Below are 26,106 nucleotides of genomic sequence, written 5' to 3' on the forward strand. Positions count from 1 at the left end.
ACTCATGTAGGAGTCACAGGGACAGAAGCCAATGGGTTACACAGACATATCTAAGAACAGAATGTTGTCTGTAAGCTTTAGCAAACAATCCAAGGAAAAGGCCTGAAACTATTGCTTTATGTAATGCGCTTGCTACTGTTTACAACTTTTACTTGTTGAATTCAGTTGCTCTTTTATTACTTGACTGGGTTTTGTTGATTTTTTTTTTTTAATAGAGCTGATTTCACCTGCTTTTAGTTCACTTGCTGTTGTCAATGCTTACTCTATATTATAAACAATTCTTATTAATTAAAACACAAAGATATGCCCAACCACACTCTAAATACAGCCACTGCTTTGGTGTTATCTAAACATTTTGAGTCTTTTTTTTTTTTTTTTTTTAATTATTCAGAGGAAACAGGTAGCAGATTTTGTACTTAAAAAAAAAAATCTCAAAAGCCATTACTTTTTCAATTCTGCACCATCTATCACAGGGCAGCCATTTATTTTCTCAGTGTTCTAGAATATTTTTTACTGCACTAAGACTACTTAAAGGAAAGGGGAAAATGGAACATTTGTTTTCTTGGAAGCAAGATGTTTAAAATAGATTTAAAGCATTTGGTGTTTCTAGTATACCATACTTGGAGCCTAAGTCTCATTACACAGAGACCTTTTTACCTACTCTGACATTCTACAGAATATGAACAGTCCAGAAGAATTCTGCGCAGGCAGAAATGGCTTTTTGAGAACACAGGGTAAATATTCAGCTTTGGCCTTTCCAACCAGGATAAAATAATTGTATTTGGTCTTGTCCTAACACTTAGGGTGTGGCTATGATGCAGAGCACCATACCATTGTTTCTAAGGATATATAAGTCAGTGAATGAACCAGAGATAACGTGAACGCAGTTTTGTACTTAAACTGGGTCTATACTAAGATATGGGTAGTCCTAGAATTTCTCAGCCTAATTACATCTGACTGTAGTTAAAATTATACTTCTTTGCCTTATCTTTCTTTTTCTCTAGATCATCAATAAAGCAAATAACAGTGAATTTTTCTAAATGTGGTTAGAGGACGGGTAAAATCTTACAACAAACTCCTCACTGCTTCTATAAGGACTACTTATTTGCCAGTGTGCTACAGTGTACTACAAACATTATGCAAAATACAAAAATGAAAACTTAATTATTCAAGAAGTGGATCATTAAGAATGGGACAACAATCACATTACCTCAGATTAACTCATTCCCTTTTTCTGTAGATTATCTAGAAAAGGTTTGTAAACAAACAGCATTGGCCAGGCTACTGACTACTCAAAACCGATTTTTTTCAACAGACTAGCTTTTAAAGTTATGATGGTTAAAATCACTGGTAGAAAAGCGATAGAAAATACTGATTTAAAAGTTGTGATTTACATGAGAAAAGCTTTCTTCTGTTTTTACATGCTTAAACTGGACTGCTTTTTCTTTCCATTTCCTTTGCTTGGGTTTCATTACATTTTTGGTTTGGTTCGGTTTTTGCTAAAGATTTTTTTTCTGCAAATGTCACTAAAAATAATAATAAAGAAGAACATGAACTTATATATCCTTACCACTCTTTATCCCTGTTTGGGGGGGGGGGGGGGGGGTTTGTTTGTTTTGCCTTGGCCATACTTTCATTTTCTCCTTTTTCCTTCCAACTCTTTTCTTTTGGTCATTATTTGGGTTTTCTTTTGCTATCTACTTATTTTTTCCTAACATGACTGTTAGCACAGTTTCTGGGTGTGTTAGGGAGCAGCAAGAGCAGGGCTGCTCCACAAAGAAGGATGAGCCATGAGCCACAGTTAACCACAGCACAGGCACTGCTCTCACTAGGAGGGCACACCCCTACAGGGTCTAACTACAGCACACAGAACAGGCTGCTGATAACAAGATCCATCAAGAGATCCACTTTATCTGAGCTCTTAGTTAGCTTTTAGTAAATAGAAAATTATTCACATGTTAATAGTGCTCCATTAAGTAATCCTTTATGGTATCGTTTATCATTAAGTGTTAACTGACCCTCCTGCAGTTCGTATGTATGACTAGGAACATAACAGTATGTTTCAGCACCAGGAAACACATTACCTGATACACACAGACAAGTACAAAAATATTAGGGTAAGGCTTTATTCCAGTAGCCTTCCCACTTGGATTAGGCTGTAGTGCTCAGACTTAAGGTGCCACCTTGTTCAATATGTATTGAAATTACATTAGAGTATTGGATTGACCTGTATCTTCCCACAATACACATTTATTTGTATATATGCTTTTCTGGTGCACTTGAGAAATACAGTTCCTACCAGTTGCCATGGCTGCTGCCTGCAATCTTAATAAACTTCTTAAAGTGTTTTGAAGAGTGCACAGAAATACTATCCTAGGCAGACTGCCAGCTGGAAGGATATCATAAAATACTGCATTTGCTCACCAGGGGTTTCCCCACAATATCTCTCCAGCTGGCAGCCTGCCCTGCTAGACAGGAGCCTCTAGGAGGGCAACACTGTACCTGTTGCTGGCAGATTTGATCTCACAGTAGGGGTAGGAGCGTCCCAGGAAGAGCTTTTAACAATTTCTTCAAGCCTAGACATTTAAGTGGTTTTACTTCCCCTACATCATTTTTGTGCTTGATTGAAATCTGCCTGTTTTAAAAATAACAATAACATACGAACTGAAATTTTCCCCAGTTTATAGAAATCTTCACAGAATATTAAAATTTCTAAAGATTTTCACACTAGATTTGGAAACTGTAAACCTTATATCATTAGAATAAATAGGGCAGTATTGTACATCAATAGTGACCTGTAATGCAGATGTCTAATAGTTCCCTCAGATTTCATTGGTCAACTAAATTAATATTGATTGTGCAGTGTTTTAGCATGAGCAAGAGTTGCAGCTTCCTAAGTAGTTTAGGACCATAACTTTGACAGAAAAAAGAAAAACAAAAAGGATTTATGTTTCACAAGTCACCCAAACTCAGTTTCAAAATCTCACTGAAGGATCTGAAGAAGAATTTTTTTGTCTGCTTTTCAAAACAGTCTTAGGGTTTCCAACTGCCTTTAGGAGAACCATAACATAGATTTCTTGGGATCGTTTTTCAAGAATGTAGGTCCTGCTCCCCGAATAGTTTAACACATATTACTTTATTGAATGAAGTTTCAGCAACTAATAAATAAATTAAAAAGCAAAAGTTGACCTGAGAAAAAAGTCTTTTAAAATATAAATCAGAACTGATAACTGTAATTCAGGTCATTCCAAACCTTTCCATCTGTGTCTGCTGACAGAGCACAAATCTTGACAGAGGAGAAACACATGGCAGAAGAATAAAGCATAACTGCCAAACTATGCACTTTCAGACCTAATGGTATTTAGTCATTGGTAACTGGGACCATTTTTTAATTCTGCAGGATGTTGTTGAGAAGACTAGTTGATGATAGAGAATGTTGAAATTTAATATGAAATCAGGAAGGCTTGAATTCTTCTCTTGGCCAGATAAGCAGGTTGCAACATTTTCTCCAATTTGGGCAGATGTATATTCACATAAAACGTTCATGATGTCATTTTCTTCAGCCCTTGCAGGTATAGCATAGGTGCTGGTAGTAGAATTTCTGATCCGATGTGGGTGGCCAGACTGAGCTATGAGTTAGTCCACTGCATACAAAACTGAGGGACAGGATTTTGATGCCAAGTAGCAGAGAGCAAGAGCAGGTGTCCAAAACATTGTAAAAATTAGATCCTCAGTAAAATCATTGGAGTTTAGGAGTAAGTAGGCCTTGATTTTGTCAGTCATACTTACCAGATGATGACACTAAAAGAACTATCAAGAGCATGGGCTGGGTTTCAGTGGGCACTTTTTCAGGACAAGACATTAATTTCATAATGCCTCAACAAATCAAATGTGAAAGATGCACAGAACTGTCCTTTTAAAATACTGGTTTATGGCAGCAGTTGTCAGGGAGCAGCAAGAGTGGGCTGCACCACAAAGACTGTGAGCCAGGAGGTGGGGGCAAAGCAGGGCAGGCAGAGACAGTATCCTCACCAACAAGAGGCACAGTCCCACAAGACCCAAGCAAGAAGAGCAGAGCAGGTCTAGTGACAGTAACCAAGTTCAGCCAAAAGTCAGGTTCATCAGACAAGTCCATAGTGATATCTAAGATCAACCAGGAAGTCAGGCCAGCAGATCAGGAAGCTATGTAGCCAGGCACATACACACCTACAGCATAGGTCACACAAGGACCAAGGCCAAGGGTATGAGCTTAAATGTAGTTCCCATGTGTAGTAGGGAAGGCCTGACAAAGCCTCTCAAAGCCGTTTTCCTGCACAGATCTTTCCTCATCGGCCTCATCCAAGATACATAATATCAGATCTTGTCTTGAACACAAGCAGCTAACCCCCTAGGTGAGGAAGAAAAACATTGCAGATCCTGCCAGTCCACTCAGGGCCCTGACAGGAGCTGTAAAAAACTACCAGAATGAATTGTAAGATTTTGTTAAGTTCTGGAATCAAGTGTCCATGCAAGTATAACCACAGGGAGGTCTACAGGAACAGAAAATGTTGCAGACAAATAATAATAAAAAACCAGTTTTGTATCAAATGCCATTATTTTTGTCTTTGAATTGGCAGTTGCATAAGATAGTTCCACAGTGTTAGCAAACCAATAATGGGCTTTACTAGAGTTTCATTATCAGACTTGCACTATTTATCATACTGTAAGCGGAAGTCAGACATAGGTTTTGGCAAAAGTGCTCTCAGATTCATTTCTTTTCAAATGAACTGTGCTGATAAGCCCTTTATCCCAAGTGCTGTAGCCACAAAGAAAAACATCATGTTCTATGAACAGAAGTCTCCTCAATTTTTTTTTTTTTTTTTTAAAACCTGCAAAAGGAGAAAATTTCCAATACCTTCTAATACTATACAAAACTATGAGATAATTGAGGCCATGGCACAGAGATCAACAGATCTTACTCTTCCTTATTGTCCCATGAATACGTAAACTAAAATGTTCATATACTCAAGAAAAAAAATGTAGGCTGACAGAATTGGGGGAGGGGGGGGAAGGGGAGGGAGTTCCAACCTTTCACTTCCTAGTGTGTAGATAGACCTTTCTGAAGGACCCTAAGTAGATAAAAAAAAAAATCTACCAGCTCTCAATGTTACACAGTTACAAGAATTTCACTTTAGCATGAAGAAAGCCCATCTCTTCAGCATCAAGACATTTCAATTTCCTCCTGAAAACTGGCCACCTGAAGGTGGTCATTTCCACCTGAAGGGAAAAAAAAAAATCATTGATGCCACATCACTTGAATCTTCTAAATTTTATGATGTGATCCAAATCAGTAGCAGTAAAGTATTAGATAAAAATATGAGAAAGTCTGAAAAGATACAGCTTTTGAATAAGACACAATTTCACTTTAGCCTCTTGGGCCTTGTTCTTGAGCGTGACTTGATCAGCAACATCCAAGAATCACTTCGGACAGAACGGTTCCGAGTTCTGTTGCCAGTTGAGGATCATCACAATGCAATAGTAATGTAAATATGATAAATACATATGATATAAATCTGTTCTGGGACCCAACAGGCTACATCCAAAGGTGCTGAGAGGTCTAATTGATGTTTTTGCAAGGCTGATCACTGTGAAAGGTAATAGAAGAAACTGAGTGATACTTTCAGAATGAAGTTGCTTACTCAGATGATGTTGTAAGTTCAGATGAAGCTTTCCTTTGGGAGAGTGGACAAGCCTTTTGCAGTGATACAGGCTATGTTGATCAAAAACTAGAACTAGCAGTCCCCTGGTATCCAGAATGACAGATGCATTCCCTCACAATTTGCTGTAGAAGAACAAAAGAGTATTTCAGTCTCCTCATGAACGAGGAACCACCAGATGAGTCTCAGGGATTTGTCTTACTGCAGGGAGTTTGCAGAATGGACATAAGAAAATAAAAAGTGAAAAATTTAGAAAAACAATGTATTTTATAAGTATGAAAAGTGCTAGCTTTCACGATTCTATTCTTAGCACTGTCGTTGTACTCCATCCCACATTTTAAATTTGTGACTTTCATCACATCTGCTTTTATTCTAGATTATAAACCATGGAACAAATATTATGTAGTTTACCACAGAAGTACATAAATGGATCCTAACTGCTACTTTGAGAACTCTGCGTGATGTAAGATTACACAAGTCAGAGAAGGAGAATATACGTTTGCAAAAGTAGCCAAGGAATAGCACGATTGCATGACTTCTGGGCACACTCCATTTATACCAATTGGTTTAAAAGAGCACCTCACCGAGGTTCTTTTAAGTGCTACAGATCAAAGTAAGAGAAAGTAGCACAGAAGTAGAAAGAGACCAGTTACTGAGTCATTTTATTTTACAGTGTTATACACTGGGACTTGCTACACCTTAGGGCAGGCAATAAGTTTTATAATCAAAACATTACAGAAGTCCTACATCTACAGAGGACACTTCCTGAGTTAATCTTCTGGATCGCTCTGTGGGGTCTGTGATTAGAATCCTAAAAATTTCTAATGCAGACTAACACAAAACTATTTTATTCACAAAAGTCATGACAAAGAATAAAGCTTTTCCCTCCAAAAATCTGAAGGAATTGTACCTAAAAATGCTGGACAAATCAAAAAATACTACTTTTGAATTGCACAAATTATTAATAATTATGAGACAGCAACTGACACTGAAGCAGTTACCTTGATCATATCAACCAAAAATGAAAGGACAAAACACCTGCCTTAGCACAGCCATTTTCTGTGATTATTAAACTGAGCTGCTTGGAAACTTTGGAATTTTTCAACATCATTTAACTGCATAACTGTACTATAATTACAGGAAGATTGATTTAAGATAAGTGAGTTTAAGTTTAATAAACTATTAATGATAATGCACTCCTTCAGTACCTCTGTACCACCAATTGTACCTATACAAGGACTGAAAAGATGCACTTAATTTACTTTAATCCCTTACTTATTAATTTATATGTTCTCACAATTGAATTTTTCTCTAATATGAACTCTATTTTGTTCATGTTAGAAGAATTTTCTGCGTTCAGACACTTTCAAAAGCTTGATAACATTGCTAGAGTACAATCACTATTGATATAAAGCTAAATAATTAAAATTATTCCATAAGCAAACATAAGATACTTGAAAAGTGGCTTTCATACAATTTCCTTTTCTTTTTTCTTACAACTTTCTGAGAAAGAGGCATTTGAGTATAATATTTTCAAGTTTAAATTCAACCAAAGCCAAATTTTGGAGAAGCAGTTAGGGAGACATCAACAGGTGTTTGAGATAAATCTGTAAGATTATTCTGGATGTAGTTTTGCTTTATAAAAACTGCTAGTACTAAGAAATAGCTAAGTCAACAGTTGACAAACTAATCATAATTATAGGGCTTCCTTAAGGGAAGAAAAAAAAAAAACAAACCATAGTCTTTAAGTTATTAGTCAAGAATTTAAAATACTACACACTAAATAAGTTACAGTCTTATCAGGAAAAAAAAAAAAGAAAAAAACAAACTAAGCAAATGGTCCATTAATTTATATGTGATTCCATAACTAAAAATTGTATCCTAATGCATACTCACAGGAGGGTCAAATTAAGGTTGCAGAGGCATTAGGCCTGTTCTTTCCGAGTGCTAAGTAAAGCTTCCTAGCTGTCCTGCTGAACCACATTGCTTTGATAAGTCTCAAAATCAGCAGTATCTTTACTTTAATATTGTAACACTCACCCATCGATCAGCTACTCCTGTAGCTACTTTTTTTCCCCAAAAATTACACAATTATTTAAAAGCTAGTAAAAAGTGTGACTCTATTATTTCATGGTGGCCCCAGAATTTTTTGGAGGCCAATGGTGTTTATAAATGCATAATGGTATATAACCAAAAAACTTAAGAAATACAGTGATAAGTACTTTCATACAATAATCTTGTTTTATGTAAAGTTTGATGTAGCTGCTAGAGAAAGATGTATACCTTTCAAGTAGTAAAATCAACTTCTAATGCAATACAGTAGCATAATATAAAAATAAAATTGGAGCAAAGGATGTTTTGTAGCACTATATCCATTCAGATGTTATTTAAACCTGTGGTAAAATAAGGCTTGTTTGTTGGGAATGTAAATTATAAACAGATGTATCAAAAAGAACACATACAATACATTTCAAAAAATATATAGTGTTTTAAACACTTTCAGAATGTTGAGAAAATATTATTATGTTGATAGAATATCTATTAGTGTTTTATCAATTGCAAGCATTTATAGCAACAGTATAAATGATGCACAGAAAATTATATTTAATTGTTGTAAAAATATACTCCAGAGATTAGCTTTAGGACCTTAACAGAACAATAATTTAGAAGCTGCTCAGGTCTGGGAAATTATTCCTAGCTTCTGCTAGATTAAAGCAACAATTGATACCAAGAAATCTTGGCAAAAATCCCAATACATTTACTGATTGCAGATATCTAGCTATGATCTTGCCAATGTTTGTTAAAACAAGCATTGATCTCCGTTGGTTTCCTTTTCTGCTTTTGCTAAATGTACAAATGTTCCAAGTCCATAACACTTTTTAGTGATTTCACTTTTCAAATATGTAGGTTAAGTGATTAGGGCTCATCAGACATTTTCTGCCAAAGGCTTTTCAATCAGAAAAATGCTCATTTGTTTAAAAAAAGATGGGATAGAAAGCATTTTAACTACCACTATTTTGCAATGTAAATAGTTCTATTCTGCTGTAGGATGGAGTTTTAAATAAAAACAGGAAAAGATTGCTATACAATACAGCAGCCAGTGGTCAAAGAGTATACAAGCAGGTAAGAAGCCCAACTTTAAAATCTCCTTATTTAGAAAGCTGATGATTTAAATGCTCTTTGGAACATAGAAATATTTTAATCACCAGACTTACGAAGTGTTTCATAAAAGGTGTCTCTCAAGCCCTCCTTTGGGGAAAATATTCTCCTTTTGTAAAAATAAATAGTAATTGTGCCCAAAAGAAGGAAAAAAAGTCAACTCCATGTTTTAGTGGTTAAAATATTCAGATGCATTTTGGATTATTCCACTTTTACGTCACTAAAGAGTGTTCAGTTACACACATAAAATTACATCTGCACTAGGAAAATGAGATAGTAGAAACCAAGAATAACCAGTAGTTGTTGTGCAAGCCATAGGAACAGTGATAACAGCAGGCACCCAATTTGAAAGCCCTCACTTAATAACAGAGACTTGATATGATCTGATGAATCTTGAATTCCTTTTTTTACACAGTGGAAAAATTTCGCCAGGACAAGCAGGGAATACTAAAAGACAACTCTGGCCTTAGCTGGTGCATCAATCATCAACCTCTTACTTTTTAGGCAAGATGAGGTTCACTAGTCTTCTACGCTCCAGGAGTTCTGTATTGTCTTGTCTGACACCTTTTTTTTTTTTTTTACTGTTGGTATCCCCCTTCCTCCCTGTTTACAATCACCACATTGTATCAGTATAGGGGAGCACAAAGAGCAGGGCCACTCCACAAGGAAGAGCAACCAAAAGTGTCCACAGCACTAGCTAGGCAGTGCCCTTACCAACTGGGGTGAACCAGTCAATGTGCCGATAATGGAGTCCAGCAACAGCCCCAGAAAAGGCAAGGAGATTAACTAGGCACAGGGTCTATCCAGGGAATCCAGTTAGGAGCAGCAGAAAACAGGACCAAAGACACGACTGGAGGCAAGATACAACAAACATACAAGAGGTCCGTTACAGGAGACAAGCTACCTACAGTATAGGTTCAAGATCCAGCCAGGAGATAACACCAAAAACAGGACAAGTATACTTAAGCCACAGCCCAGGAAAGGGAGCTAGGTGATCAGGCCTCAGCTTAATTGAGACTCCAGGGACCCAAGGCAGGTTGTGTGGGTGGAAGCCTCAGGTGCGGCTGGTCAGGGACTTAAGACCTACAGGTATCTTAAGAGCTCTGATAATCACAGCCTTTAAGCTTCTTCATGCTACCACAATTTAGAAATTCAGCCAAACAAGTTTCTAGTCAAGCTGGACTCAGAAACAAAATTAGCCTAACTGTATTATCAGATTTCTTAGCTCAGGCATCAACATAGCATTGTGTAGATACAAACATGACTTTTATCAGATCAGTTGTTAAGCTCCAAATGCACAGTTTGTTTACTAACCAAATTTCTGCTTTTGATAATAGTGAGAGCTCTTCAAGTCCAAGGAATGCTAAGCAACAAGGGACTGAGCTTAAGCCCAAGGTTTGTCAGCATCCACAAGACACTCTATGTCCCACTTCTGCTGGAATTCTCATGGGTAAAATTATCAGATTGGCTTCTATTCAAAGCATGGCCAAATAACTGGGAGAGGAATTACTAGTAATATATACATTTATGAGCTTTTTAAAAAAATGTTGCAGCTGTCTACTTGGACAGTAAATGAAAAGAAAGGCTATGGGGAAAGTAGAAAAATCATTTTCAGTCTTTGCTTGAACAGCAAACACTTAGATGGCCATAATGTGAGCTCACCTCTTGTGAAAGATATACAGAATGCAATGCAATGCTACTTAGAAATACCATACAAATGCTCTTTTAAAAAGAGGTTAACTTCTTATCATGCCCAGCTGACCAATACATTTTTGTTTATTGTCGTGGTTTAACCCCAGCCAGCAACTAAGCACCACACAGCCGCTCGCTTGCTCCCCCCACCAGTAGGACGGGGGAAGGAATCGGAAGGGTAAAAGGGAGAAAATTCATGGGTTGAAATAAGAACAGTTTAATAACTGAAGTAAAATAAAATAGAATAGTAGTAAAACAAAAAGCCGCACGTGCAAGCAAAGCAAGGAATTCATTCACTACTTCCCATCGGCAGGCAGGTAGGTGTTCAGCCATCCCCAGGAAAGCAGGGGTCCATCACACATAACAATTACTTGGTAAGACAAACACCATCACACCAAACACCCCACCCTTCCTTCCTCTTCCCCCAGCTTATGTACTGAGCATGACATCACATGGTATGGAATAGCCCTTTGGCCAGTCTGGGTCAGCTGTCCTGGCTGTGCTCCCTCCCAGCTTCTTGTGCACCTGGCAGAGCAGTGGAAGCTGAAAAGTCCTTGACTGGTGTAAGCGCTACTTAGCAACTACTTAGCACTACTTAGCAAGAACCAAAACATCAGTGTGTTACCGACATTGTTCTCATCCTAAACCCAAAACACAGCACTGTACCAGCTAAGAAGAAAATGAACTCTATCCCTGCTGAAACCAGGACATTTATACACAGCGAAGAGTTCATTCGCTTTTGAATTATCTATTATTTTAATCCATCATGGGACATAAAAAGTCATCATGAAAAAACTTTGTATGCTGAAAAGAATGCAGAAAAAAAATAAAAATCTGCCCTCTATTTTCCAATACAGGGCCTGTCCATTCCTCTGTCACATACTTCCAAATCTAATTGTCTCCTCTACCACTCAGTATTTAGGACATTGGACTAAATACTGGTTTCAGAAATATGTCAGTTGTTACCAAGCCACCACAGCTAGTAACTTCATATCTAAGACAGAGAGACTTCATACACAGAAAAGTCTGAGAGGGGTCATTTTTCTTTTCTTAAAATAGACCACTCTATCTCTCATCATACAGACAAAAAAAAATATGTAAAAGAGAGGTTTACTTGACAAGAAATCAAGAGAAAGAGTTAGTCTCATTTATTATGAGAATCTTTAAAAAGCAATATTTTCCTATCAAGTTTTTATTCCTTTTATACTAGAATATATAACATTCTGACCTGACAGAACAAAATGATTGCCAGATAAAAAAGTATTATTTGTGACAAATTATAACTTCAATTTATGACTTTATGCATATTTTCACTATATATTTCAAAAGTCCCAATATATTAGCTATATGTAAGTATATTTACATTCACACCAATTCTAAAACTATAAGATTATTACACAAAATAATCTTATAAATATTTTACCAAATTCTCTTCGGATTACAGTAACTTCACTAAAAATTTTTAAAAATAGGTAAATCTCACAAATATCTTCTCAAAAGTTATCAAAATTAACATATCACAAGTCTTTAGTGTTTTCTATTTCATTAATAGAAATTAAATTTCTAAATTTTGTCTAATTAATAAAAACAGTGCTTTCTTTTTGCTAAAGGCAACTTTTTTTCTATTATGCCTATATACAAAGGTTTCAACAAGACAACTTTCTCATGAACCTGCCTCTCTTTAATCACAAAAATTAGCCAAAGCTTTCACATGGTCAAAAATTGTCCCTTACGCTTCGTAAACCACAAACTGAAATTAATTTTAAAAATATATACATAATTATCTCTGCATCCTCACCTTCTCAGAAAGATCTCACCCATATCATTTTGAGCAAGACACAAATCAGCATTTGGCACTAGTGAGGGGAACAAACATCTGAAGTGGGAGCAAGGATTTCCAATAGTGGATCTTTCACTAAAGTAGTAAGTTTCAATGCCATTGGACGCAAAACCACTTTAAGAGGCTCTATAGTTTTGCTGTTGTCACTTCTTCGTCCACAACTCTACAAGCTGGGCTGAAACATTAATCAACTGTGCATGGGACCATGCTCTGCAGGGATAAATTTTTTTCCCCTGAGCTTTCAAAAGAAGTGTTCGGAAATAAAACAGAGAACAGGTTAAAACAATTATAAAAGGAAAACCTGTGATTCCTTTACAGTCATTGGAAAGGTGATCACCACTTAAAAGGCCAAGCTTTGACTTTTTTGGTGAACAACAGAAGAACAAAAAGATAATTCCAAAAGAGCAGTGAGGTATGCATCAAAAGGGTAAATTCCTGTCAGTAACTCAAAAGCAGCAGTGTCCTTTTCAAAAAATAGAGGTAAGGAAAAGAGATTAATTTAGCAATGTATTTAGAAGATCAAAGGGCTCATTTCTATTCAGTTTGATTTTTATTTGTCTTGAATTATACACATCAAAAGTACATACCTCAGCCTTAAGAGAAAAAGAGAATAAGAAAGCCAAGCTTTCTGAAATTAACATCAGGGGAACAGAACAGGAAACAACTTCAAGACCAATAAGTAGCTATGACTTTTTCTGTTATAAACACTTTGACCTTTTTATAATATGACTTCTGGAATTGCAAGAGCAACATAATCAGGGCACTTTCAAAGGACAGTGATTCAATGCAATAAATTGAAGAGTTCTCAAAGAGCTGAAAAAAGTGGAACTAATAAAATGTTAAACCATGATTTACTTGTTTTTAATAATCTTGGCCATTTTAAATTCAAGTGTTAGAACACTGATAGGTTTCTGTACATTTGATAGCAAATTCAAAACTTATTTGAATTATCAGTGCAATGGAAACTGCTTTTCAAGGGCTGTCTGCATAATGGCATTGCAACTCTAAGTGCAATGCTAACATAAGCTTATTGCTAAGTATATATATCTTATTGTTATGTACCTATATCTTGTGTATATGAATGAAAACATCATTATTTTTAAGCGATGCAGTTCCAAAAAGTCCTTACAAGATTACAGAAAACATATTAACAGAAAATACCATGCTGCTCTGAAAAAAGCACAGAAAACTTTAGCTTGTGTGAGAAAAATAGCATGCAATGTGTCACCTATCTAAAAAAACCAGAAAACTGTCTGTGGGGCTGAGTTGAATAACAGCTGAGAGTATTTTCATTTTCCCTGAGGCAAATGACTGATGATTTAGAAGAATCCTTTCTCACCCACTTACAAGTTGTTCTCCGAGTATGCTCTTTATTATGAAGCTCGAAGCTCCCTAGGGGAACTGGGAGCCCCAGGGAATCCCCAGGCTGGGCAGGCAGGGCCTGGCAGCCAGGGCCTGTCCCATCACCCTATCCGGGGAGCAGGGTAGCTGGGGTCAGCCCCAGCCCCTGGCATCAGGCACCTCCCTCAGGATGGGGAGTGGCTGAGGCTTGGCCAGGACATGGGCCCGCAGGTGTGCTCAGCTCGATGGGGCCCATGGCTGGTCAGGGCTGTGGGGACTCAGAGACCAGCCCTGCTGCGGGGTCACTGGGGCAGGGACTGTGTAGTAAAGATAAGGGCTGGCGACCAGAAGATCACGTGCTGTACGGAAAGAGTTAAGGGTCGACCCTCCCTTGTCTCCGCCCCTTATAACATGACACGCCTACTGCTGGGGGTATAAAGCCCAGGTCCGCTGGAGATCTGGTGGGATAACCTTGATGTGTAGTGTTTGCTACACAGTGGTGACACTGATGGGATCAGGCAACAGCAATAGAGCTCGCGGAACTCATAAAGGTACTAAAGTTGGTAACGACAAGGGTGCTCAAGAGGGGGTTTGCGGCAAGGCGGTGCCGGCCTGCTGCACGTAGTGTGCTGATGGGGCATGAATCTCCTGGGAATGAAAAGCCAACAAGTTTAGTTTTGGAGGGGACACAGGCTGGCTGGGAAGGAGTGGCCTGTGGGATACAGATGGAACTGTTGTTACTGGGGGCTGAGACAATGGAGGAAGGGGAGGTGCAGGGAGGCTATGGTGCAGCAGGAACAAAGGAGTTGGGAAAGGTGTTCCTGATACAAGTGGGGAGTTTAGAGCGGCCACCCATGGAACCTTTGGCACCTCCTGCACCGGTGGATCTGCCATTTCCTCAATACCCCTGGGGCGAGTTGCAACAATGTGTGGAAAGGGAGCTGACTGATAGGTTGCTGGATTGGGTCCCGGGGGCCGATGTGGGATCCCAGTGGTATCGTGAACTATGTGAAGGAAGATGGCGGGAAGGAGAAAAGGAAGGCAAAACACCTGACGACGCCCCATTGTATCCCAGTGATCGACGAGTGCTGGACACACACAGAGAGCAGAGCACAGGACATCGGGGGGGGGTGGTAGGGCTCCCCCAGCACTGCCAGTGATACCTGAGCCACCAGAGGGAACCCCTATCCCTGGGGCAATGGGAAATCAAACTGGTATTCCCTCACAGTGGAGGGAGCCTGTACACGATTACCCCATGAGCTCTGATAGCAGTGAGGGCGAAGGGGGTGACGAGGGATCCTCGATTGTTGCTCATCTGCCCCCGCTTCCGAGACGGACTAACGAGGTTTCAAGGGAACTCGAGGCATTGATCAGCCGATTGAGAGGGGTGGTGGCAAATGCGGAAAGTCTTATGCCAGGGGGAATGCTGAAAGAGAGGGCAAACGGGACGGATTGGTGGATGATTGCAAAAAATTGTGTCTTGGAAGGAGTGCGATTCCAGGCCCCTCCGATTCAAGCATTTCCTATCTGAGCAGCCCCAGGTGGAGGATATGAGTGGCAACCGTTAGATGCAAAGTTGGTGAAAGAATTGGTCACAACGGTGAAAAGTCATGGATTAAATTCCCCAGAAACCCAAGTCCTACTAGACTGTGTTTTTGCAATGCCGCTTGCACCTTTTGATATCATTCAGTTGATGCGGGCCGTATTGACCCCCTCGATGGTGGTATTGTTTAGGGAGGAGTGGAGGAATCGGTGCACCCAAGTTGTTATCGAGGCGCAACAGGCCAACCATCCCATGGCAGGAGTGACTTTAGAGCAGTTGATGGGTGAAGGGCAGTTCGCAACTCCTCAGGCACAGGCTCAGCAAATGCAGGGGCGTGATTTTGTTGCATCTTCAAAAGCTGCCCAGGAAGCAATGCGCATCATCGCGGCTCTTGATAAAAGGGAGCCTCCATGGGTCCAAATATGGCAATCGTTAAGTGAGCCGTTCACAAAGTTTTTAGACCGGCCGCAAGCGGCGCTCCAGGTTGCTCGACTTCCTGAGCAGGCTAAGGAGGTGATATTGCTTGACTGTGCACGTACACAAGCAAACCCGTGAATGGGGGGGGCCTTATTCCCTCCGTTGCCTGGGACGTGGGTATGCGTGTGTGCAAACCGAGAAAGGGACGCTAGAATGGGTACCCAGTCGAAATATTCGACTGTATAGACATTAATCAATCTATTGAGTCTTATCTTGACAGGTTACCATTTCCCTATGCATCCTGATGGTGTGGGGGAGTAATGAGGGAGCTGCGACGAACTACTGGCTGGACTGGGCAAAACCCATGAACGTAACGGATGCGTGTCTGTATAAGTCTTACCATATATCGATTATTTTACACGCAGCTTCCCCAGCAAGATCCAGAACTACTGGAGCTAAGGGAGGGGGAAATGTAGTAAAGATAAGGGCTGGCGACCAGAAGATCACGTGCTGTACGGAAAGAGTTAAGGGTCGACCCTCCCTTGTCTCCGCCCCTTATAACATGACACGCCTACTGCTGGGGGTATAAAGCCCAGGTCCGCTGGAGATCTGGTGGGATAACCTTGATGTGTAGTGTTTGCTACAGGACTGAAGGCCCCAGGGGGCTGACATGGGGTCCTGGGCCCTGGGCAGGGGTGCAGAGAGGCCCCAGGTGAGGCTGGGCAAGGCCAGTAAGGCCTGATAGTGTCCTCAGGGCCCAGACACAATTAACCTGTACTTTTACATCCAAATAATCTATTCACCTAGCTGCTATGCTCTCTCTTCATGTTTTAAAGCTCTTCTCATTATGCTTTATGATTGTCTTCTGTGTCTTTCCTCATGACACCTTAGAGCATACAGGTCCATTGTGGCCATTTTATATATAGTGAAATCAGGCATAAAAGTAGTTCTTGATTTTGTTGGAAGCAAACACTGATGTCAGAACAAGTACAAGCTTTGAGGTCATTACTTAATGTTTCATAAGTAAGTTCAGTGCTTACGGGCTAATGTCACGTAAAGATTCAGCTATTACTATCTGTGTGAAATCTAACTTTTAATGTCTCTATCATAAAACAGATATTGATGCTTTGAATTAGGTAAGTAGTGTCATTATCTGGGAGGAGTTAAACATCTGAGAATGAAATCCACAAAGACCAGAACACTGAGTTAGAAAGTACCTCTATTATGCTGTAGAAAATACTTGAGACTCAGACTTGAGCATTCTTTTTATTAAAAGACAATAGAAGAAAAGATGCCCACCAGTGAGGGCCTCTTGTCCTTCCCTGTCACCTTCTTTCTCCTGGCCCTGTTTTCCACATTTCTTATTGTGCAGTAGAAAGGCTGGTGTGTCTCATCTGCCTAAGAGTTGTAGCAGTTCAGTTTTCACTTCTGTCTAGGAAGATCAGTGACAACTCCAAGACAGGCATGAAAACTAAAAATCTAAAATTCTGCAGTGGGGAGTGAAGAATTTAGGGTCCCACCAGGAAAGACAAAGTTCAAATTCACCTATTTGCAATGTTTCATAGTAAAAGTATAGATTTCTTAATATAGAAAAGAAAATGATGCAAGTACAATTCTTCAGCCTAGTTATTGGAGTCCTCACTGAAGCAAGGATAACTCTGGATTCTAATTCATGCTCCAGTTATTTTAATGGTTTAAAAAAAATAGCTTTCACTTGCAAACATTCTAATTCTGAAGTTTCTACTCTCTTGAGGAACAGCTTTATTCATCCCTGCTTACCCTTGCTTTTTCTCTAGCCTCCAAAAGCATTAACAAGAACACCTTAGATGCTCATCAACCTATCCAGTCCAGAACAAACTAGCAATTCAAACACTCCTCTGAGAGGTCCTTATTTCAGGCAGAAATACAAATCAATGCCAAGTCTTTCACATTCTTGATAATGCTAAAACTGCTAAGATAATGCACAAAAGAACTGTCCATTCTTCTGATTCTTTCTGGGACAACAATGTTGACACAACTGTACTGGTTTTGTCTGGATAGAGTTAATTCTCTTCATAGTAGCTTGTATGGTGCTCTGTTTTGGAGCTGGGATCAAAACAGTATTGATAACACACCAATGTTTAGCTATTGCTGAACAGCGTTTACACACCATCAAGGCCTTTTCTGTTTCTCATGCTCCTCCACCAGTGAGTTGGCTGGGGGTGCACAAGAAGTTGGGAGAGGACACAGCCAGGACAGCTGACCCCAACTGACCAAAAGGGTATTCCATACCATATGGCATCATGCTCAGCAATAAAAGAGGACATTCAGAGTTACAATGTTTGTATTCCTGAGTAAAGATTACACGTGATGAATCATAGAATCATTGAATGGTTTGGGTTGGAAGGCACCTTAAAGATCATCTGGTTCCAACCCCCCTGCCATGAGTAGAAACACCTTTCACTACACTAGGTTGCTCAAAGCTCCATCCAGCCTGGGCTTGAACATTTCCAGGGAGGGGGCATCCACAACTTCTCTGGACAACCTGTTCCAGTGCCCCACCACCCTCATAGTGAAGAACTTCTTCCTTATATCTAATCTAAATCTACCCTCTTTCAGTTTGTAGTTATTACTCCTTGTCCTATCATTATGCTCCCTTGTAAAAAGTCCATCTCCAGCTTTCTTGTAGGCCCCCTTCAGGAACTAGAAGGCTGCTATAAAGTCTCCCGGGAGCCTTCTCTTCTCCAGGCTGAACAACCTCAACTCTCTCATCCTGTCCTCGTAGGAGAGGTGCTCCAGCCCACTGATCATCTTTGAGGCCCTCCTCTGGACCCACTCTAACAGGTTCATGTCCTTCTTATGTTGGGGGACCTAGAGCTGAACGCAGTACTCCAGGTGGGGTCTCAGGAGAGCAGAGTAGAGGGGGAGCATCACCTCCCTTGACCTGCTGGTCACGATTCTTTTGATGCAGCCCAGGATATGGATGGCTTTCTGGGCTGCAAGTGTACATTGCCAGGTCATATTGAGTTTCTCATTAACCAACACCCCAAACTCCTTCTCTTCAGGATTGCTCTCTATCCATTCTGCACCCAGCCTGTATTTGTGCTTGGGATTGCCTCAACCCATGTGCAGGACCTTGCACTTGGCCTTGTTGAACTTCATGAGGCTTGCACGGGCCCACCTCTCCAGCTTGTCAAGGTCCCTCTGGATGGCATCCCTACCCTCCAACGTGTCGAAGCCTTGCTTTCCTGGAAATGCCTAAACACCTGCCTGTCTATAGGAAGTAGCAAATGAATTCCTTATTTTGCTTGGCTTGCGTGTGCAGCTTTTGCCTTACTTATTAATCTGTCTGTATCTCAACCCTTGAGTTTTCTCATTTTTACCTTTACGATTCTCTCTCTCATCCAGCTGTGGGGGAGTGAGTGAGTGGCTGTGTGAAGCTGAGCTGCCTACTGGGTTGAACCTACAACACACAAGTTATTTGAGTAATATTGCTCGAGTAATACAATAAGCGATTGGGTAAGTTTGATGTAAATGAAAATCATTTCACTATCTAGTAGATATTCTAATTAAACAATAAAAATTAGAAAGCACTTAGAAAATTGATAGAAATTAGTATGTAAAGTTAGTAAATTAAAGAATTTTATAGGGAAAACATTATGCAGAGGTTTTCTTTTTACTAAGGAAAACAAAGGAACTAACATGAAAAAGCATAGAGGGGAAGGATCACTTCCCTTGACCTGCTGGCAACACTCCTCCTAATACAGCCGAGGATAATTTATTTGATTATAAAATAGAATGTTAGTTTCTGACTCAGTGTTTTCCTGTAACTCTATGATATTTTCAGTATGACGGATCAAAGATTGACTGAATTAGTGTCACAACTGTTATTGCATTGTCATTCCAATCCAATCAGAAGGTCAACAAATCTATTCTGCAATGGTTGCTTTGGCATTCAGTTTACAGTTCCTTTTCCTTAATTTCATACCAATATTCTAGCTACATCATCTTCTCCTGCACTAAATTACTTCTCTCTGACTTATTATTTAAATCCATTGGCTTTTGTAGCCTGTTAATTCTCCCTGCCCTTTATCATTGCTGAGTCAAGTTATACATACTTGCTTCTTTTTATCTTTCCTCCAAAATCAATCACTCCATCTCCTTGAACATTTTTTTTGCTGTCCTCTGAACTTCATTCAGTTTGTCAATATCTTTTTTGGAATGTAGTGTCTAATATGAAATACAATATTCAAAATATATTCACTCCAGAACACCACAAAGAGAGAGTTGTTTCCTTGATTGTCGAATCAGTACCAAACCCTTTGCTGCCTTCTGATCACTTTGTGTTCATTATGCCACCTGCAAAACCATAATAAACCTCCAAGGTCCTTCGTAACAGATGTTTATCTCTATCTATTCTCTACCCCTATCTGACCAGGCTCATACAAACTTATTTGGAATGCCAATGAAGGAACCTTTCAGAACTGAACAGCACCAGTAATGAAGGCAAAGCACAACAGAAACAGCTCTTGCAAACACATTGCCTCTCTTATGATATCTTTACATTCAAAGTTTATATCAGACTTTGTAGGTTTTGTAGTTTTCATCAAAACTGCACAAGTTTCTTGAAGTTGTTAGTAGTGTAAGGCTGCTGAGGATCCAATAGGTCATCAGGTTTATTTCCCCTGCTATCATAAATTACATTGTAGGGTAATACCTTTATGAGTTTATCAAGCTGCATCTTAAAAGTGTGCAACTTTCCTGTCCTACATTGTAAATTACTCATAATCATAAGACAGGGACAAAAAATGCTACCTCTGTTTTGCAAACATGGAAATTAAAGGTACAGATTCTAAGAGATTTTCTGCTGGACACAAACAATAGAATAGAGATTGACATCTCTGAGGTATAGAAATTGGATTGCCTAGGTTGTCTGTGCTAGATTTGCTATGTGAAAAATAAATTAATGAAAAGTACCAAAAATAAATAATTAACCGTGCTGTTCTTATTTTCCAACACCAGTTTAGCTATTAAAAATTGCATGTGGTAAGATGCACAAATATTAATAGAGATATTAATGAGGAAATGAAAACCAGCTCTTAACTACAAAGCAGTTTGTATTTTTCTCTGTTAAAACTACTACTGTTAGAATTGCACAATGACAGTAAGAAATATTCTTTTAGCGGTCTACTAAACCAGATTCTGTATACCCATGCAGTCAGAATATGTAGCATGAAGTGGCTATCCTTAACCTCAATTTCTTCTGTGTCTTTGAAGTTAATGTCAAGAAGAAGAAAGTCTATGGAGTGATTATAATTAATCTGTACACCTGGTAGTACCACACACTTGCTGGCAGGACAAAGAATTTAAGGTTATGTCATAGTTAACAAATTTGCTGTATTCCTGTACTTACACTCACCAAAAACTCCCTGTCTTTTTGAAGTTTTTTGGCCAAACTCTGAACCCCTAAAAATATTTTTTGTTTTCAATCTGAATAGAAACTTCAAAATATAAACCAGAAATATGTTCTTTTTCTTTTTAAAAAGGTCTGTGATCTTTTTTCTGTCTTTTTCAATCAGCTGTAGCCCATCGAAAGGCTAAGTTTTATTATGTCAAAAGTGAACTTGCCATTTCTTTCTCTAAGCTTCTGTTTTCTTCGTTTATCAGTTATGATGATAACACCATAATCCCTGTCATACCTCTAGGGTTGTGATTGCCTTCTGTTTGCTCTCCTTTATTTGTCCTGCATGTGTAGGCTATTTTCAACTCTTACACAGCCTGTGACATGCTAAGCCTACTTTAGTTCACACAATCACTAAGATCATTTTGGTAATCATTTTGATATCACTCCCTCATCTTTTCTCTGCGTTTCCCCAAACACATTCAGCTGCATCAATCTGGGTTTCTTAGGACATACCTTTCTTTCCTCACACAATTCCACTCCTTTTTACTTATGCTTTCTATGTTGTATTATATCATTCTCTTCTAGTAATATTTTGCTCTACCAGTGATACGAAAATTTTGGTTCTTTTAGGTGCTGTTCATTTCTTTCAGAGACTTGATTTCTGAGCTGGTCTGCAAAGCTATTCCAAGAAAGGAGATTCAACAAGCTTTCTGGGTTGCCTGTTCTAGCGTCATACTACCTTCTTAGTGAATTTTTTTTTTCTAATGTCCAGTCTGAACCCCATGCAACAATTTCAAGCTGCTGCCTTTTGTTATACTATCTTCCACTTTACCTCCATCGTATCTTTAACCCCCTGTCAAGAAGTTATGGGCTGCCATTTAAATTGCAGCTCAGTCTTCCCTTCAATGTACTAAGTAAGCCCAGTTCTCTCAGTCTCTCCCTGCAGGATTCTGTAGATATGTCTTTTTTGTCAAGATCCTTTTGGATTGAAGCTCTAGTGTTTGGTGTGTTAGCTGTTCCCATTTTAGTATCACCCACAAATTTGCTGAAGATATATTTTGACCTATCATCAAGGTTGTTGGTGAAGATATAGAATATTAACATAGTATCAACACAGAGATACTCTACTTGTTACCAGCCACCAAATGTATATCAACTATATATACTATCCTTAGACCCTTGTGGTCCATCCAAATCTCTACCCACCCTGTGGTTCAGCCTATAATTCCTCTATTTTCAAGTAAGCATGCTGCAAGAGAAAATGTCAAAAATCCTACTGCAAGGTGTATTTTATTCATTGCTCTCCCATTCTACCCATTGCAACTCAATGCACTGTTGAAAACAATCAAGTTAATTACCATGTTTTGCATTATTAAAACCTTGTCAACTGTTCCTGGTTACCTATTTTAAATTTTACATGCTTGGAAGTGTTTTTCAAGAGGAAATTCTCCATGATCTTCCCAGGTACTGAGGTTATACGGACCTGTCTACAGTTCCCAGGTCTTTGACGTTGTCTTAAAGATGTTCATAAAACATTTTCCAATTGCCAGGAACCCTCTCTTCCCCCATCACCATGATTTTTCATATATAGACAGCAACCTCACAATAACATCACCCAGCTCTTTTCAATGAGTCTCTAATTCATTTTTCCCCATTGTTAGTTGTACTTTTCCTGCCATTTATATCATTATTGTTAATCTAAAACCAATAAAATGACACTAATTGAAGGATACAAGAGAAGAGAAGAGCAAAAGAGACCTTTTCCTGTAAAATCACGTATTTTATTTAAGAGCACTATAGATCTATTTTATGTGAACATTTGGCTTATTATTATGTGACAGAAATTAAATTTACCAAAGATTTTCTGGAAAATTGAATTCCAATGCATATATGCTGGTCAGACTTCAGGATAAGGTCCTAGTGCTTTATCCCAGTATTATACATTCTGCTAGGTCTAAAGAGAATTTTGCAATTTTAGATTTCAGAATTCTAGTCATCACAGGTTTCACAGCAGTTCGTAAATAGACTGGCATCTTTCACAAGACTGGCCCTATTCAAAAATGAATTCCTGAAGCACTGAGGTAGTCCAAGTCATCACAAATGACTCACCATAACTGATTATAAAGAACAGAAAACAGTGAAAAGGCAGATAAGACTAAACACATTATATATGTTTCATTTGGTGAGTTCAGTCCTCTGAAAAATTATTTATTAATGAAAGCCATTTACTTTCCACAGTTCGGTTTAACAAATCTAAACAAAGAGCTAGAGAAGCTAGTGAAGAACTTCTCAATATATGATTTCCTAACTTTCCCGTGTGATAATTTTTGGCATTTCTAAGGGGAATGGAAAAAGAAAGTGCACTAAACTGTGATGAAATACAAAATGATCTGTTGGTAGCTCCAGTTCTGTTGCAGCCTTTCAGTATTAAATTTATTCCATTAGTTGCTAAGTAACTAACCTTTTAGGACCACAGATCTTAATTCCAAAAAAAGCCAAGTAAGTAAAATATGAAGGGAAATTTTGAAGAGAAAGAAAATACTGGTTTTTTCTCACAAAGTTGTTCTTTTATACTTCAGTTGATTTTTCTCCTTCTCAATAAATACTGATTCTTAAAATACTGTTAATAAACTTCACAGTTGATATGTTTAGACATGTGAAATTTTCACTTATTAGAACAGATATTTAAAGATAAAGTTTCCCAGTCTTTAATTTTTTTGAAAAAGAGTTATTTTTCACTATGACAGAAAGCTATCGACCTTTTTGATTTAAAGAATTCGGAAGCTGAATCTACTACAGAGGCAAAACTGCTACAGTCCAATAATTCTACGTCATTGGAAAAAATGGAAAAGATAGGCTTTACAAATCATTCTCTATGAGGGTTTTAAATGATAAAGAATTACTGGTAGTAATGCTGTGGCCAAATCCTTCCAGATGTTTATCACAGTACGAAAGAGATAAGGATATGCTTTGCCAGGGTGAGTAGGAGCCATCCTTTCTGTAAGTAAAGATTTGTCGATAGTATTAATGAAGCTTGGAATTTCAGCTTGCAAATAATTTGAATTGATTAATGAACACTGTATAAACAAGTATACAACCGGGAAGAGGAGAGCAGAAGAGGGGTTCAGGAAGAGGTATTTTTAATAAGCATTAGTAGTGTTTACTTAACTTGTTTATAAAAGGTTTCTTGAATGAAAAGACCATGCTGGCTAGATGACATCACAACAATGGAGTCATCTGGTGATTTGACATTGGAGGACTCAACTTTTGTGGCTTCTAAAGAAAGAAATTAGTTCAATTCTTTTCAGCAGGCAAGTGGTTGTAAACACCACAGATGATAGACAGATTCACTGCATCTGCTTTCCTCTAGTGTGCTACAGGGTAGCAATCCTGTTTTGCTCATGAGATTTGACAGCATCAGTGCATTGTTATCTGCTACAGCAGATGGTCTTTAGCTGTGACTTCCCATATTGTGGAATTAAAGCCATACAACCAAAAATTTCCTGAGCATATCTTTCAAATATTTAACTGGCTAGAATTTCAGTCACTTACCATATTTTTACAGGTCATAAAAAAAATGTCTGTCCAAAGCAGGTTCTCCAGAATTCATGCTTAATACTGAAACCACCCTACAACCTACAGGACCAATGCTATATAGTTAACAAAACAAGTTATGTCATAATATAGGAATATCAGGTATGTGAATGTGGCTACGTTAAGTTTCTGAGTACCCTCCGTGAAATAAAAAGTTTCAAACAGTTCAAATCAGAGGTGTATTTATGTAATAAAAACCTTCTTTTTTTTCTCCTAGTAAACTTAACTTCCAGTTGTGTATTAAGAATTAAAAAAGCTACATCCTCTTTGCTTTTTTAATGGAGTTAGAACTGATAACCTGGGCAAATGCAGTTGTCTGCAGTTCTCTTTAAGCTGTTGCTTAAAGGTCCTAGGAGTCCTATGCTGCAAGAATTCAAGCAGTTTCTTGGCACAAGGGTGGATACCACGGTGAAAAGTACTAAGAGAATTTACAGAGATTAAAAGAGTAGGGAAAATTAGGCTAGTCTTTTTTTCACAATATCCTAATTCTCACTTAATGCACTGGCACTCCATCCAGGGGATGCACATGTGAGAAAAATCTGAATTTCTTCATCAAGTGGGTTAATGGAACATCTTTTTAGTCTAATCTATAAAAAATCCTAATCAGGTGGCCTGACAGAACAGTTCCTGACAAGGCATACTGACAGATATAATGAGAGCAACTTTAAATTGAAGCATGCTGAGGTAAGGAGCATAGGTTGGGGAAATAATAATGCAGAGAGAATGATAATCAGCTGAAGATAAAGTTACCTTAATGGACTTTAAGACTCCTGAAACTGTGCAATGAGATGGGGTCAGAATATATTGTTATTTTGTTATCAACTGAAGAAAAAAACCCCTGCAAATTGTATCATTCTAAGGTAGCTAAGTGAAAGCAAACAACTAAGAGTCAAATATTAAAAAAAGGGGAAAAAGGAAAATAATTCTGTCTTATCCTTTTTTTTTTTCCCTTTCCCTTCTTTATGCAAATTGTCTAATTAAACTGAAAGCGCTTCAAACTAGCAACTTACTTTCTTGCATGGCTGTAAAGCATGTAACACATTTCCGTGGACCCTACACGATTCCCTACAAAATGGCTTTATTGACATTATTTAGACTGATTAAGACAACATGAAACATGAAAATTAACTCCTAGCACCTTTGAAGACAACAGCAAGATTTTGACCTCATTTGAGACAAACTTTTAGTCCAAATATGAAAATATCTTTAAATACTGGCATATATGCCTTATAATATGCATGTCCCTAAATATTTTAAGTTTTTTCCTGAACATAAATCGTCACAAAAAACTAATTGTGCATTCTTTGAAGAATAAATTCAAATGGAATGACTTAAGTCCTTTAAGGCTCAAATTCCAAAGAATTCACCTTTAGGGAATGACTCTGTGCTGTCAACCTAAAATAGTGCCTCTGAGCAGCCCTAGTAAAGTTACTGAGTCCCT

General features: G+C 38.5%; 1 long non-coding RNA gene across 1 annotated transcript in view; it reads right to left on the reverse strand.

Moving 5' to 3' along the window:
* Nucleotides 1–5,757: 5,757 nt before the first annotated feature.
* Nucleotides 5,758–26,106, reverse strand: part of LOC148051382 (uncharacterized) — a 104,669-nt gene continuing 84,320 nt past the window's right edge. The window contains exon 4 of the long non-coding RNA XR_015699480.1: nucleotides 5,758–5,821. This is a non-coding gene — a long non-coding RNA (uncharacterized LOC148051382). The remainder of the gene's footprint in view (nucleotides 5,822–26,106) is intronic.

This window comes from Nipponia nippon, unplaced genomic scaffold (assembly GCF_047370975.1).
Source record: "Nipponia nippon isolate SJK-2023a ecotype South Korea unplaced genomic scaffold, ASM4737097v1 scaffold_6, whole genome shotgun sequence".
Lineage (NCBI taxonomy): Eukaryota > Metazoa > Chordata > Aves > Pelecaniformes > Threskiornithidae > Nipponia > Nipponia nippon.